Below are 15800 nucleotides of genomic sequence, written 5' to 3'. Positions count from 1 at the left end.
ACAACACAATGGACAGCATGGATAGCTCTATAGCCAAGTGTTAAATTCTGAGCTCAATGGCAAGCTGACATACCTGACCAACAAGTGACCTTTTCTGTCTGCCTACTTGGCTGACAGGATAATGGTAAGAAACAAAACTAAACTAAAACAATCAACCTTCCACTTCTAATAGAAAGTATAATGACCTAATGGAAATTCAGTGAGTTCTAAAGCACATGACACAGCAAAGGAAACATACTAACAAAGCCGTTGCTATTTACCAGCAGTTGTGCTCACCACCAAAGGGCTATAGTCTCACTAAGGGAAAACATTTTGCATGAAATTTTAAAGAATATTGAAGTAACAAACTGAGCTTTACACTTCTTTCCACAACTAACCTATTTTATTTTTAATCCTGACAGTTCCCAAACCTTGTATACACTACGTATAAGCACAAAGCATAGAATATTTTTATGCACATTTTCAAAGCTGGTAATCATACTCTAGTAGTGCAATGTATCCCTTAAAGTGGGAAGCCAGTTAATTTCAGCACTGAAAGTTGCTGGCTCATGACAGTATTTCTGCAAGGTTTTGTTGCATTTGTCAAGATAACCATATTTGGTTGGCAGGTATACTACTTCTGGGAACACTTGACAAGTTCAATGGAAACGAGTGCAGCATGTACTGTTACAGGACAGAAGATCTGATGGAGGGCATACAAGTCCAAACTGCCTTCACTATTCCCACTCACTGACTTGTCATATATTCTAGGGAGACAGAATATAAAGAACAAAGCAAGTCCTTAACGGAAGAACTTACAAAGAGAAGAGAAAAGCGTAACAAAAAGCAGCAAAAACATTTTCACACACTTAGTTTCTCACAGGCTGCGTTAACAGTGATTTAAAGCACTGCCAGGCCATCATGTCCTCTCAAAAATGGGGAGGGAATAGACATTACAGTACCCAGGTAGGAAGAGGGAATTTACTTTTTTCACTCTACAGTACAATTCTAACAAGGAATACAGCCATCAGTATTCATTTTGTAAACTGTACAATTAATGAGGCCACTGGGATGCAATTACAACCAGATGCTACATAGAGCTATACAACTTTTTAAAGTTATAAATATGTGGGTTCTTCTAGAGCTTTTCATGAAAGCAGGTACATTCAAGGGACACTGACTTGAACATAAGTAGATGTTCAGTCTAAAAATGAACACACCTATTCCAATCCATATCCCCAAACCAGGTGCAATGCAACAACTGAAACACTCCTGCGGGAGGTTTGTTTAGAAGAAAAATAACAACATTAAATAATTACAGAGGAAAACAGATGATAGTTGCCTGACTGCCTTTATTCAAAATACATTATGTGCCTACCTTAAAAACCCAGTCCCACCATGTGCGTCTTTTACATCCTTGGAAAAAATGCTGCAGAAGATTACAATTTTTTCTTATTATGACCTGTTTCAAATAACTTTTTCCCCAGTAAAAGCACACCAAAGATCTTAAATACATTCAAATGTTGGAGAAATCCATTGATTTTTCTTTGAATAGGAAGTCCGTAGATAAGGGTACGGGAGAAGCCTGCATTTATTAAGTTCAGTCTGCTTGCAACAGAAAGGTTTTCCAGAGAAACTGGGTGGGAATAAAGAGGGATGGAACGTTTCTGAAGCTACTTAATCCGACAAAGACAGAAAAGATTTCTCCCACCTGAGACTTATTACAGCACAAGGATAAGAGCGAATTAGAGAACTGAAAAAACCTCTGCCTTATAGATACTACCCAATCACAGCATTATAAAATATTATCATTAATTTTGATTACACATGGACTCAAACCCACAAACCAGACTGCTAAGAGAAACCTGTATTCAGTGGACTGCCATTCCACCTTAAAACCAATAAAGTGTATCATTACTACTCATAGAACAAGCATGCCAAGTACAACTCTGCAACACCACCCTGTTAACACAGAGAAGATGGCTCATCCTGACAGCAGCTGGACAGGACTTCGGATGGCTAAGACTGAAGTCTAGGCATCTGCCTCATTATCCCTTCTTCCAAAGTAACTGTGACGTGTGCCGAAAAGGTCCCATGTTGGGTGCCAAAAAGGGCTGTCACAATTCAATCCCATCTGGCAACTAAGCTTCACACAGGCACTCACTCACTTCGCCTTGGGAATGAGGAGGGAGGAAGACTGAAACTGAAAAAGTTCAACAGGTAAAGAAAAAGCCCCACATGCAAGCAATGCAAAACAAGGAATTCATTCACTGCCTCTCACCAGCAGACAGGTGTTCAGCCACCTCGGCTCCACCACACATCACTTGAGAAGACAAATGCCATCACTCCAAATGTTCCCCCTTCCTTCTTCTTCCCCTAGTTCATATGCTGAGCATCACCCCATACGGTATGGGATACCCCTTGGGTCAGTTGGGGTCAGCTGTCCCAGCTGTGTCCCCTCTCAACTTCACATGCACTCCAGTTTCCTCATTGGTGGGGTGGTGCGAGGAGCAGAAAAGGCCTTGGCTCTGTGTAAGCACTGGTCAGCAATAACAAAAGCATCCCTGTGTTATTAACGCTGTTTCCAGCATAAATCCCAAAGTACAGTCCCATACCAGCTACCATGAAGAAAAACTCTCTCACAGCCCAAAACAGCACATCTATTTAGGTGGTTTTTGTTGTTTTAAAGCTGTGGTGATATTCTGGCTGGCTATTCTCTGGTTACTTCCAGGCTCCTCTGGCTCAAACGGGCAGTTGCTGTAAGATATCTCTTTCTTCTCCTCTCCTTCAAAACCAGACAAGGTCAATCTTCTGATGCACACACTTGGCCAGTAGGACATGTGGGAGAAGTAACAACACTCTCCCTTTGGAAAACTTTCATTTGCAGGTTTCATGGTTTTAAAGCGCATGGGAACCATCTGGGGCAGTTCTTGTGAGGCATAACTGAACACTTATGTAACTGCATCTGTACTGAAACCAGAACTGCATAAATCCTCAAGAGACTGTGCCTTTTTGAGCTGTCTACATAGTGGCATTTCAGATCTCAGTCTTCTATAAGCTACAGTTAAAAGACATTGCTGTTTTACGTTAGACAATCCCACTATGCTTTGGGAATTAAAATTTGGAGTATTTATCTTGATAATCCATCTAAGTGTTGACATAAAGATAACAAATTTCTCTCCTTTTTCAAGTGGGACCGGTGAACAGTTAAATAAAGCTTTCGCAGGAGGATATGTTTTTATTCTGATTTTGTTTGGACGCAAAACTAATGAATCTGTGTTACTTTCTGTTCTCTCCACCCTCCCCTCCCCCAGTAGCTTTTAACTAAATCTGACACGGAGATTTCTTCTTCTGTGCTACCATAAGTTTTCCACAAAGATCAATGACCAAGAAGAACAGAGAAAAGCCATTAACGTTCTCACTGAAGTACAGATGGGGTTTACCAATTGCGGCAGTATCTCAGGAAGCACGGCGCCTTTGGCGGTTGTAAATCATTACCCATTTTCACCATCAGAAAGAAGGCAGTCAGAAAGCATACACCCTGCTAAGGACCAGCCACAGCCTCTACAGATGGCTGCAAACTAGCAAGTCAAATAACATTGAAGAGATGAGAACAGGGAAAGAGCTCATCCAGCACAGAAGAGGTGTCAGAATATGGTGGTGATCTGCATTAGCAATTGTGTCACAAGAATAAGTATGTTAGAGAATGTAGGAGAACTCAGACTGATAAAGTAAGAAAGGGCAAAAGGCAACAGAGACAGAAAACAGATTCATTATAGCTATGGTATTCACAGACTTAATTACTGCTTAAGTGTCAGCTTCCAAATTCAACTCAAATTGTCAACCACTTTGATATTATCTATTCTAACTTGGGCTTGAATAGCTGGACTCTTTTATCTGAAGCAAGTACAGTGGTCATGAATAATAGCCTTTAAGTGCATTATGTTTATCCATGACTAAATTCACATCAGCCAGGAATGCAGAGCAATAGCAGTGAATCTGAAGAAAAAAACAGTTGCTGCTGAGGATCCAATTGACACAATGCATACACTGAGAATTTTACTTTGGGTTAGAGGTCTGATTTGATTCCATGAGCTGAAAACCATGTGGCAGTGGGACTGCAAAAGGGATGCTCTTTGAGCACATCTTCTGGTTTAAAGTAATTAAGTCTGAGTCTTTGAAATGCCTCTGCAATACAAACCAAAGCACAGAAAGTGGTGACAACTGGGAGTTTTGCTTCCAAAGCGTACTCCTAATCTAAACCAAAATGCTACTGCAGATACACCCAATACATCCTGTGTGACTACACTCAATGTAGTAAGAAGGTGTGAGGAAGGAAGCTCCAGATAAATGATTCCTCTGCAAAGAATTAAAGGTTGTTATGTGGCAACAGTGAACGGCAAAACTTTCTGCAGAGCTACAGAATTATTTTGACAAATAAGCTGACAAAAATACAGGTAACACGAGGCTCTCCCTCAAGAAAAAAAAACAAAACAACAAACAACAAATAGCCAAAAAAACCCCAAACCAAAACAATCAAAGAAAACTCCCAGAAACAAAACAACCTCACCATAGTGAAAGAGATTTCTGAAGCAGCCTATGTGCTTGTCTCTCATCATCAAATGTGTTCTTACTATGGAAATGAAATACTGCTAATACACAGGATACCATAGGATCCAATCTGACAGCTAAAAATATGAAATACCAGAGTGTCTGCTTGAAAAAAAAACAAAACAACACCACACTCACAAAAACCCCATATATAGCTAATCTGGGAACTAGGAGAAAATGTAGCAACCCCTCAGCTTCCCCAAAAACTCCACAAACCGAAAAAGCACATTCTCCCCACACTCACACAAAGAGTGGAAACTTCCAATTACAGACTACAAAATTAACATTCAGTTTATGATCACTATTGTCAATATTTGCAATAACTTCCTCCCCATGTTACCAAGTTGTAAACTCACAAAGTCAATACACAATAAGCCAGGGGAACTATGTTATGATCCTTCTACCTCACATTTATAGGTGGCTGATGTTTTAAATAATGTATTGATAAATTCACATGTTACACTAGTGAAGTGACAGCTGCTTATTCAATAGCTATCATGTTGTTTGGGGGTTTTGTGTGTTTTGTCTTTTTTGCTTGTTTGTTTCAGGTTTTTGGTTTTTTATGGTAAGTTAAAGCAATCAATGGACCTGCTAGCTCTTTTCAAGGAAAAAAACATACAAGCTGTATCAGAACTTCTGCATTTTTCTTTATAGCATGTTTTCACTCACAGCCTCCTTAAATTAGAAGACTGGAATGTGCACTCACTTTTATTTTCCTCTCCTACTTTGTCCTATTTTCATACAAATAAAGTCTGTATGTGTTTTGTAAATTACAAACAGCTTTCACTTTGCAGTTCAAAGCATCTCCCTATGCTTTACAGACAACAAACTGAGAAGCTGGAACTGAAAACAGAAGCTCTGAACTCCAGCTGAAAACTGGACTGTATAAGGATTAAAACCTACACACTACTATTAAAAAAAAACATCAACCCCGCCCCCCCTGCCCCAAAAACCCAACAAAAAACCCAAACCCAACAAAACAAACCCATAACCTTCTATGTTTAAATAATCACTATATAACAAATCACTCTTTTCAAAGAAGGTAGACATTCAGCTCAGCTATATACTCGTGCCCAGAGAATATAAACACATTATAGCTAACCATTATTTCTGACAACATGTGGGACAGGAGGGACAGTGACCTAGGCTGAAAGATGTAAGCGAATCAAAACACCTGAATTTTCACATAGTGCTTAAGTTACAGAACTTGCTGCTGTAAAATGCTGTTGAGAAAAAAAGTAGACACAGGTTTAAATAACAGAAATAAAATCAATAAATTAAGGAGAAATTTGCTGATGACTATAACACAATTGTCCAGATGTATCCTCTATCCCATGAAGTTTCCAATCTAACAGTAACCAGGACTTTACCAGGGAAGGTTACTCTGTTCATGCTCTTCATTGAGACCCTTCCCATAGCATCTCCAGTCAGCTGCTGGCACAACACACAATGCCAGACTGACTTTTTTGGCTTATCTAATATTGCAGCTCTTACTTATGTTCTCACTTAGGATCTCCAGTATGCTAAAATGGCTGTTTACCTTTCAACAGTCTTCATGTTATTAACATCAAATTTAGCATCTTCCACAGGTTGTAGCCACACAATTTCCCAAATATTTCAACCACTTGCTAAAGCTCAGGAACCAGCTTACCTTCACATTTTAGTATTACACAGTAGTCCAAAGAACGTATGTATTATTACATACACAAAAGACACTGCATATACCTTTATAACTACCTACCTATGAAAGAAGGGAAGCAGTCCAGTGCCCAGTATGGAACGAATAAGAGGAACTGGATAAAGTGGTTTAAAATATTAGGGAGTAAATACAAGCATATAATAGAAATCAAACTGATGGATGGCAAGCGGTCTTTTAATATATACTACTCACAATCTACAACCTTCCTTCTTCATTTGGCTCTAGGTCTCCCATCTGTTCCCACATCAACACATCAAAATATTCAGAACACAGATTATAACAGTGCTGTTTGCCTTTTAAAGCATTATGGGTCAAGTAAGGGATTATAAAAACAACAGAGCACTACCTTCAGATTACACATCTTCAGGCATGAGAGTAAGGGCCAAGCAACAGTACCTGGGCCCAGTCCATTTACAAGAACATAATTTCATTGCAGTTTGTACAATCTGAAAATGTTACAAGATCAGGGGTAATTACGTAGCATTTTTCCTACTTTGAAACCATTATAGATTCTTTTTTTCCCAATACATCTTAAAAAGCAAAACTATGGGCCAAATTTCACATGTAATACCTTTATGGATATTCCTGTACCACAAACCAGCTGTACAAAATTTAGCCTCCAACTTTATCAGTCTGGATCTGATATTCAAGTCTCCTCTTTTCACAGGAAAAAAAAAAAAAAAAGACATGACAACTCTATAAATTTGAAAAAGATTATCCTCAAGTCATTGGAGTTTTTCTTGAATTTTTAAAAAACAGTTTTGTTCTAAACTACCAGTATTTTTTCAAAGAGCTATTAAAAAAAAAAAATCAGAAAGATTCTAGATCTTTGTAGTCAAAAGAAACCTGGATAATTTCACACTGTCATCTTCATTTTGCATACAATAATTGTATTTTTCAATTATATTAACCTACTTCACAAAGGTTATTTTGCCTTTCTGTGATGAGGCAAAGGTGGGGCAAATACTTGCTCTGTAGAGAAATGACATTTAGTATTTGCTTGGTAGGCCAATGTCTTACACCTCATTTAATTCAGAAAAATTAGCCAGAATATAAAAAGTAATTTCTTTGTGAAGTGCTAAACTAAGCAAGAGGAATGTGCAAACAAAGCCTTCTCTTCCAAATATTTATGCACCGTCAGCATGTTTCAATGCAAGTTTCCACCTCATCTGTCTTCCCCTGAAGCAAGGCACACATGACAGCATTTCAGAGCATGCTTTAATGGGATTTTCCAGCCATCCAAAAAAACAAAAAAATCAAATTGCACTGAAGCGACAGAAGAGTCATAGTTACATATTTCATCTTACTGAATTCTATGGTAACTAGGGAAAGACAATGAGGCACAACTCCTCTACATACTTTTTTATGAAGTTTTCTGTCATACTGGAAAATCACAGCGTGCACAGAAAGGCAGAGACAACCAGAATCCACAGAACAGGGGCAGTAAACCATTTCCCCCCTCTCACAACATCCGTGACCATTTTCTCTCGCACCAGCTTTACACGAATTTCCAAATAAGATATACAAATGACTATGGTTTGTACTGCATTACACTTACTTTTTTTTTCTAAGTAGGATATGAACAAATGTACACACTAAAGTACTTCAGCTGATTTACATCTTTGAAGTATAATCAAAAACAACGTTCTGGCTCCAACCTTGAAGGAGAGTCAAGGAATCTGTCCTCCCTTCCTAACACTGCTACCCAGTGCTGTACTGGAGATCAGAGGCCTCAGTGAGGGCAGACATGCTACATACCAGCAGGTGCATCTCTACCTTTTGTATTTCTCATGTAGGTAACTTCAACCACACACACAAAAAAATATCACCGAACCATAGAGCAGCCCAGGCTGGAAGGAACCTCAACAAATTTTCTCATCCAATCTTTCCTGGGAAAGGGAGCCCAGATGAGGTTACCCAGCACCCTGTCCAATAGCATCTTGAAAGCCTCCAGTGATGGGGACTTCACCATGTCCTTGAGGAGGCTGTTCCAGTGAATTCTTGTTCTCACCGTAAAAAATTTCTTTCTTATACAAAGATGAAAACTTTGATCAAACCTTTGCCCAGAGTTTCTAAAGAACAGCCATCATGAAAATGCTCTGATACTTCTGTTTCTCACAGACAACTACAGATCTGATCAGCTTGTAGTTGAACACTTCTTTATAGTTCTTCCTAAGGGGCCTTTGCATAAAAAATGATTTTGTTCACCTTTCTTTTCACTTTCAGAGTCTGAGCCCAAGATCTGTTCACCAGGTTCTTGGCCCTCGAGGGACTTCTGGTACCTTGCCCCTTGAGCAGTTTGTTGCAATTCTTCAAACATTTTGGCAGAGAAAGATGCTGATACAGTACTGCTTCACTGACAGTTTAGGAGTCAGGACTTAAATCAATCCCAGATAAAGCTGAGTAGGCAGACTCCACACAGAACCATACAATCCCACTCCCTCGAGTTGATCCAAGGTCCAGTTAGTAGCGCCCAAGGCCAGCCAGAGGTAGCCCAGTGTGTGCATATTATTTTAGTTTGACTGGTTTCATTTTAAAACAAATAAGCTCCTCAGTTCAGTAGACTGCACAGCATTAAGAGTGCTGGTGCACTTCCAGCAGAAGAGAAGCAGTAAAAATGCAAAACTTAGCAAAGGATAGAGGGGGAAAGCAAGAACTCTTGTTTTCAGGCAGCAAGACAAGCTTAGATCAGTTAAGCTGCTTACAAAGCCACACAGTCAATATGCCATGCCTTTATCTTGCTGCTGCCCACAGCTCTGATAAGCAACAGTAGCAAACAGAAAATAGCACAGTGAGCCCATTTCATTTCTGATACTCAGAAATGCTCAGCAGCACTGAAATAAAATGTCAGACTCTGCTAATTTCAGCTGCCACAGGGGAAATCTATGGGAAGACAGGAAAAAGAATTAGCTAAGAATTCTGCTGCTGAGACCCTGTTCAACCCTTCCCTATGAGCACAAGAATGGAGACTAGGGACAGAAAAATAAACAGAAAGTTGATTCTCCTCACAGCTTTATCTAGCAAATAGTATGAAAAGTAATACTCTGCAAATAAAAGCTGAAGAATACACATAAGGTCAGCAAACAGCACGCTGATTAACCTGGAGGTACAGGCAGGTGCAAAAGTTCACATCTGATGAAGTGTCTATTTCTGAATTTCCTAGTAGCATTCCCAACAACTGCCCCACATGAATGAGCTAAGACACACTTTTTGAGCCAAAAAGGTATCATTCTTCAATGCCAAGTAGTAAACATTTAGAAATACAGATGATTATAATAAATATTACAGTTTAGAGACATTAAACATTTAATTTCGTGGTAGGCATTTAATAAGTAATTGTTGTAAAGTTAATCTTGAAACTGGTCCATGGCATTCATTCTTATACTACAGGAAAACAGAGCACATTAATAAGGTATCATGGCTTGGTGTAAAAAAAAAAAAAAAAAAAAAAAAATCTCACCTAACCTAGAGCTCTGGCAAACACAGAAGTTCTGCAGTTTCAGGCAACAAAATGAGTACTTCACAGGACCAAGAAGTCTTATCTACAATAAACTATTCAATCCTACTTTTCACATGGTTTCTCTTTTGATTTTAGTATCACTTAATCCAATCGCCATTGGAGTAATCATACAGGTGCAGATTAACTACTGCATTAGAAAACTGAGAATGGGTGATCTTAAAACACAAGAAACCAACATTCAAAAGTCATTTCAGAAGCACATGAGCAGGTTGAGTCAAATGCTCTAAAAGAAACACTCCACTGAACAGGTAACACAGCACAATGTAATGTATAAAACGCGAGTGATCTCAAACTTTCAAGATGTAATTGCAGAATAGTCTGTCACCCATGCTTACAAACCCTCTCCCCAAAAAACTTTGCACAAAGCAGCCTTCTTAGTTTGAAAATAGGCAATGCTTCTTGTACTATTATATTTTCCAGGATTCTTAGCCTTGGATGTTACCTCCAATATGTTGGGCTGTGCAAACATATTTCTTGTCCAATTTTACAAGTGTCTTTTTGGAACAGATGAGTAACTTTTATCCAAAGTTAAAGATATTTTACATGATGATTACCACTAAAAATAAGTGATAACCCGAAATATGCATAAAATAGCTTTCAACAAATATATTTCCTTAACAGGCTAAAATACATGGTGTGATTTTAGGTAGTTGTTATGTAATTTCCTTAACTTCCAGTATGGACAGGCCTTGCTTTTACAACATAGTTGTTTTAATGATGGCATTCATAAACCTTGGCTAAAACACAGATGACTTGATAATCACCATCAAAACTGTTGGCAACAAGAAAATGGGCTAAGCATACTTCAGACCTCACAAAAGTATATCAAATTTTACTTAACAAGAATCAGTAAACAAAGCAAAAGTAAATAAGGAAAGGGCTGGGTATTGTCAGATTAGATTTTTAAAAAGGTCAGTTACAGACATGTGAACTCAAACAAAAATAGCTGGCAGGAGAACAGATATCAGACATTAGGTCATTTAATCCATTCCCTTGCCAGTTCTGTATTGTTCTCAACTGCACATTGCAAGTGCTTTTGTTTATAATGTGGGAGAGGAAGCAAGGGATGGAGGGAAGAAAGTAAATTGTCTCTGGAGGCTAAAGCAAAAAAACCACCACATTAAAGAAACACAAGCCAGACAATGCCAGCATAGTGGAAACAGCTGATTTGAATCCATGAAAGAGGAGGATACAGAGCTGCAGAGATGTTCATAACTTAACTGAGAAATTGAAAGCAAAAGTTTTTAACAGAATGGTGCAACAAAATAAAATTCTTGCCACAGGAACCTGCTGTAATTTGTTGACTAAATAAGAACAAAGTATATAAGATTTATGAGATCAATGGGACAGGGAAGTTGAGGAGAAAAATGGCTTAGGCTTTTTCCAGCACTCATATTAGGGTAAGTGGTACCAACCACATCCCTTGTTCCTCCACCCATCCAGCTGTTTGTAAGAGCCAGGTAATAAGTCAAAAGTTAAGTCACATTTTCTTTCTCAACCTAATTGTATGATACACCTCACCAGATTGATACAGGAATGGTTATGCTACCACTAGTGAGGGAGGCCACAGAGGTACGCAGGACAAAATGACAGAAAAGAGGATCACAGGAAAAGGGAACTGTTTAAAATGACAGAGCAAACAAAAATGTTCACAATGCTGTGTTTACCATAAGTTTGCACTGTCACAAAGTACATTTTATCCCTACTTTTGCCACAGAATTCATTCATGACTCTAGATAAACTACTTAAAAAACCTGTTTCAATGTACACTTCAGCTACATTCATTTTATTTTAGGGGTGCCTCTCCTAAAATCCAAGTGATTGATTTGCAAAAGTAGAATAGCTTTAGACCAGTTATTCAATTGATGTGCACCTGCACACTTAAAATAAACCAGGGCACCAAACTCAATACCCTAAAAAAATAATAAAAAAAAAAATCAGGTCCTACCCTGGATCAGATTTGGTCTCCATAGTTTTATCTTTCATTCTTCACGTGGAGTGGGAGGATGATTATTTCTTTGTCTTAGGAAAGTTTTCTCAATTAAGGGGAGGATTTTTCAATTACTGAGATATTAAGGTGATTCCACAGCCAAGCAGAATATGAACACAGGTTTGAGCCATGTTTAGAAAAAAGTCATGATATCACATGACCTAAGTAATGAGCACAAGGCCAAAATACTTACTCTTTTTAATAACTTGAGTCTAACAGGATTTTTTTATGTAAGAAACTATTTTATTACTTAACAGAAAACTGTCATTCAATCTAGATGTATGAAGAGGCTGAAATAAAGCTAACTAAAAACTTCAGTTCTCCTTCATTTGTTAGTGCTTCTGGAAATGGCAACATTAGTACAGTTACTCCAACTGTGTGTAACTATCCACTTCTAACAAAGGAAAACTCTTACAAGCTTGACACTTAACTGGTTGTAACATGTAACACAAAGGCAATGCTTTACCATTTGAGCTGATACATTATCTTGCTGCATTAGGTGGACACAAATTATGGATGAACTTGCACGAGAATGGGATAATCCATGTTTTGCCCAGGGATTTTGTGGTTTAATTCCTGGGGATTAATTCCAAGAAAATGGAGATACTGAGGAATCCCAAGTTCTTTCCTAAACTGTCCTGGAAAATAAATTTTTCTTGTCTGAAAGAGGTTGAAGTAAGATGGCTGAACAGATGTGTAAAAAGTCTAATTCTTTTCCTTCCATGCAGTTTTCTCCCACAAAAATTCCCTATTCCCTCCTCTCTGGCTTCTAATCTCAACTCCCCTGGCCCAGCCAGAAGTAGTCTTGCAAACTCACCCTTACTACAATGTAAGTCACCTTTCACACTTGTAAACCTCCCCCACAACCACTTTATCAATGGCACTGCCTCTGTTCAACACAAGGCCCAGAATGCGTGACACTGCAGTTGCACAATCCCTTTACACAGCTGTTTGTGTCCCTATGTGTATAGATGCTCATGTGTATGTAACCCGCCCAGTGCTCCTACATACATACCTATTTGTCCGTATACAAAAAATAATAAACTTTTTGCCTCCTCATCACGTCGTTCCTTGAGCTAACATAAGCACCCCTATGGCAGAGCAGAGAACCAGTTGTATTAACTAGGTTAATTAGAAAAAAATGTTTTAGTGTGAATTTGTGGGTAATACTCCATGCCACTTCACCCCACTGCTGTATAAACAATGGCACCAGCATGGGGAGAAGATGGTGCAGAAGGTGGCAAAGAACACCACAGCTGCAGAAAAAAACATGACTAGAATTTTTTTTCCAGTGACAGTGCCAGCCTATAGTAATAATAAATTTAAGGTGTTGATTTTAACCTAGAACACCAACATCTGCATAACTGTCCCCCTTCTCCCCCCAGACTTGTCTATGATGACAACAGGGTCATGAAAACTTGGGATTATTTTGAGTGTCTTCATTTGCTTAGTTTTCCCTTTACTCACTGGTTCCATTCCTCTTTGTTTTGTTCCCAGCCACTGCTTGCTCTTCTACCGTTCAACCAACACAACATTCAATCCCAGTTTCAACTGTGATAACATAGTCTCCCTACACCCCTCTTGCTTTCTGTGGACACGAACTGTTCTCTTGCCAGTGCCAGGCCTATAAGAGGTCCATTGAACCTCTGGAGAGATTAGGCTGTTTCCTTCCATACACCTACCCACCCCCAGCATCTTACAGCTTCAGCTTCACAGCCTGTCCTGACTACCGCAGATCTAACACAGGTGGAGGCTTTGAGTGGCCCCTACAAAAGTGAAAAAACTTTTAACAGGAAAGTGAAAGCTTTAGATGGTTGTGGTTTAATTTTGTTGTTTCGCTTTGGTGGTGGTGCCGTTTAAAACTTAAAAGAGGAAAATTTATTAACTGCCTATTTTGGAGACAGCCACTGAACTCTTTCGGAAAAGAAAGTCCGCAGCATTTTTCCTTTGTTAAAAATATTTTCCTCCCTGGCTTGACTGGAAATGGCACAAACCCCTTGAGGGAAGTTTTCCGGGCGGCTCCGCCAGCGCCAGCCGCCGCCGGAGACCAGCAAGGGAAGGAGGGCAGCCGGGTACGTCCCCCTCTTCTCCCCATGGAGGCCTCCTCGCCGGCACCCACCCGGGACCCCCGCCCTGCTCACCCGCAGGGTCCCTCACACACGGCCCCATTCCAGGAAGCCCCTCCGCTTCCCCGAGACACAGCACGGACCCCGGCCGTACACCGGTAGGCGAGGGGGCACCGTCTGCCAGCCTGGACCCTTCCCCCGGCGCGGCTGCTCGCTTTTCTCCCGGGACACCCCTGCCCGTCTCGACAGCGCTGCGCCCCTCCGCCCGGCCCAGCCCACGCGACGGGGCAAGAGCCCTCATGGCGTTGCCCTATACTCACCGCTGCCGCCCGAGGCGAGGATCCGCCGGGACAAAGCGTAGCGGGCAGCGGGGATGGCCCAAGCTCCCAGCCCCACGCTAGCACCACCGTATTCGCTGACCCTGAGCTCCTCGGTGCGTGCCCGGAGGAGCAGCCAAAGCCTCCGCGCATGCGCCGCCGGCGACTCCCCCTGCCGACCGCCAGGGGGGAGCATGGCGCGGAGTGAGGGTAGTCGTCTGCTTGAGGTGCTGCGAGCCCGTGGGCTGCCCCGCATTACGCCGCTGACCCTCAGCTGTGTCGTTTTTTCCTCGGAGACTCTTTAATGGGCTGGGCTAGGGGTCAGTGGCTCCCTCCCCGGCGCAGGATGATACCTTCCGTCGCTTCCATGGAGGACCCCCCCCCTTCGGCTGTCACCCTTGGCCCAACAGACCCCGGGGACGGTCGAAAATGAGGACACGGCGGCAGTTGCCTCATCGGCCCCAGGCGTTCCCAGTCCTAAAGTTTGTGTCAATTTGTCCGTAAGGGTACGCGCAGCCTTTCCTTGTAGTAGGGAGGTCTCTTGTACCACCCCACCACCGGCAATTGATGGAGGCCTAAAAATGACAGGAGAAGTTATGATTTAATTACAATTTACCCCTTTACCGTGTCCCCAGGAGTGTCTGTATGAGGCAGTGAATCTTGTTTCACAGAGATCTGGGATTTTGGATGTGCTTGGATCTCACCCTCCTGGTAGGTGCATTTCAGGAACCCTAAAACCCTGGTGTTTCACACAAATTGAGGATAGATTGGTTTTTTGTTTGTTTTTTTTTTTTTTTTTTTTGGGCTGCCCAGAATTGGTCCTTTATCTGAAACCAAAGGGTTTGTTAGCTTCTTTTTTAGGAAGGGTTTGTGACTAGTACCTTCAGGTTTGCCTCTATGATTTTTAATGGATGCATATGGAAAGAAGATAAAGCTGCTCAGAAAACTCACAGCAAATTAATAATCCCTACCTGACTTCAAAAGCGCTGTTGTCAGTGGTGCAGTGGCCTGGTTATAAATGACTTAGGAATGATTCACAAAAATAACAGCTCAGCTTGCCAGAAGAGAGATTGAGCTCTAAATGGTGTGGAGCGTAAAATGCCATTTATTCCATGAAAATGGAAGTAAAGCTCCCTATAAATATGCATTTTTTTTATTTATTTTTACACTGCTGCTGCCTTAGCATTCAATGCTCTGTGGCTTCAATTTTTAATGGATTACTATGCTGTATACCAGTACTTTTTACCTTTAATTTTATATTAACAGACAACTGGCAATGAGCAGGGAGAAGAATGAGGTAATCATACAGTCACAGAGCCATTTAAGGAACAGAAAGATGAGACACAGTTTGTAATAGTTCAGACATGTCTCAGCTTCTTTAATGGATCTTGGCCTATAATTAAAAGTTAGTGCTTTCATATATGCCAACTGAGAGCTGAGACCGAGACCATCAGGATTTAAACAAAATAAATGACACTAATATATCTGACAGTACTTGGACAGAATTATTTAGAAATTCAAATCCCTTGAAACAGTAGAAGACAAAATACCTGTGCTGCTTGAAAGTTCGCTGAGGGCCTGATGACAAATGGCCACCAATAAGTCCCTTATAAACTTC

The 15800-nt window shown here is 40.6% G+C and overlaps 1 protein-coding gene across 1 annotated transcript in view; it reads right to left on the bottom strand.

The window, feature by feature from the left end:
* PRRG1 (proline rich and Gla domain 1) overlaps nt 1-14276 on the bottom strand; it is a 33047-nt gene extending 18771 nt beyond the window's left edge. The window contains exon 1 of the mRNA XM_061378061.1: nt 14186-14276. The gene's annotated coding sequence lies outside the window, so the exon portion shown is untranslated. The remainder of the gene's footprint in view (nt 1-14185) is intronic.
* Nucleotides 14277-15800: the final 1524 nt, after the last annotated feature.

This window comes from Neopsephotus bourkii, unplaced genomic scaffold (assembly GCF_033783945.1).
Source record: "Neopsephotus bourkii isolate Nb327-2 ecotype Australia unplaced genomic scaffold, CSIRO-AGI_Nbou_v1 NB_1763, whole genome shotgun sequence".
NCBI lineage: Eukaryota > Metazoa > Chordata > Aves > Psittaciformes > Psittacidae > Neopsephotus > Neopsephotus bourkii.
This window is presented reverse-complemented; position numbering and strand designations above follow the sequence as displayed.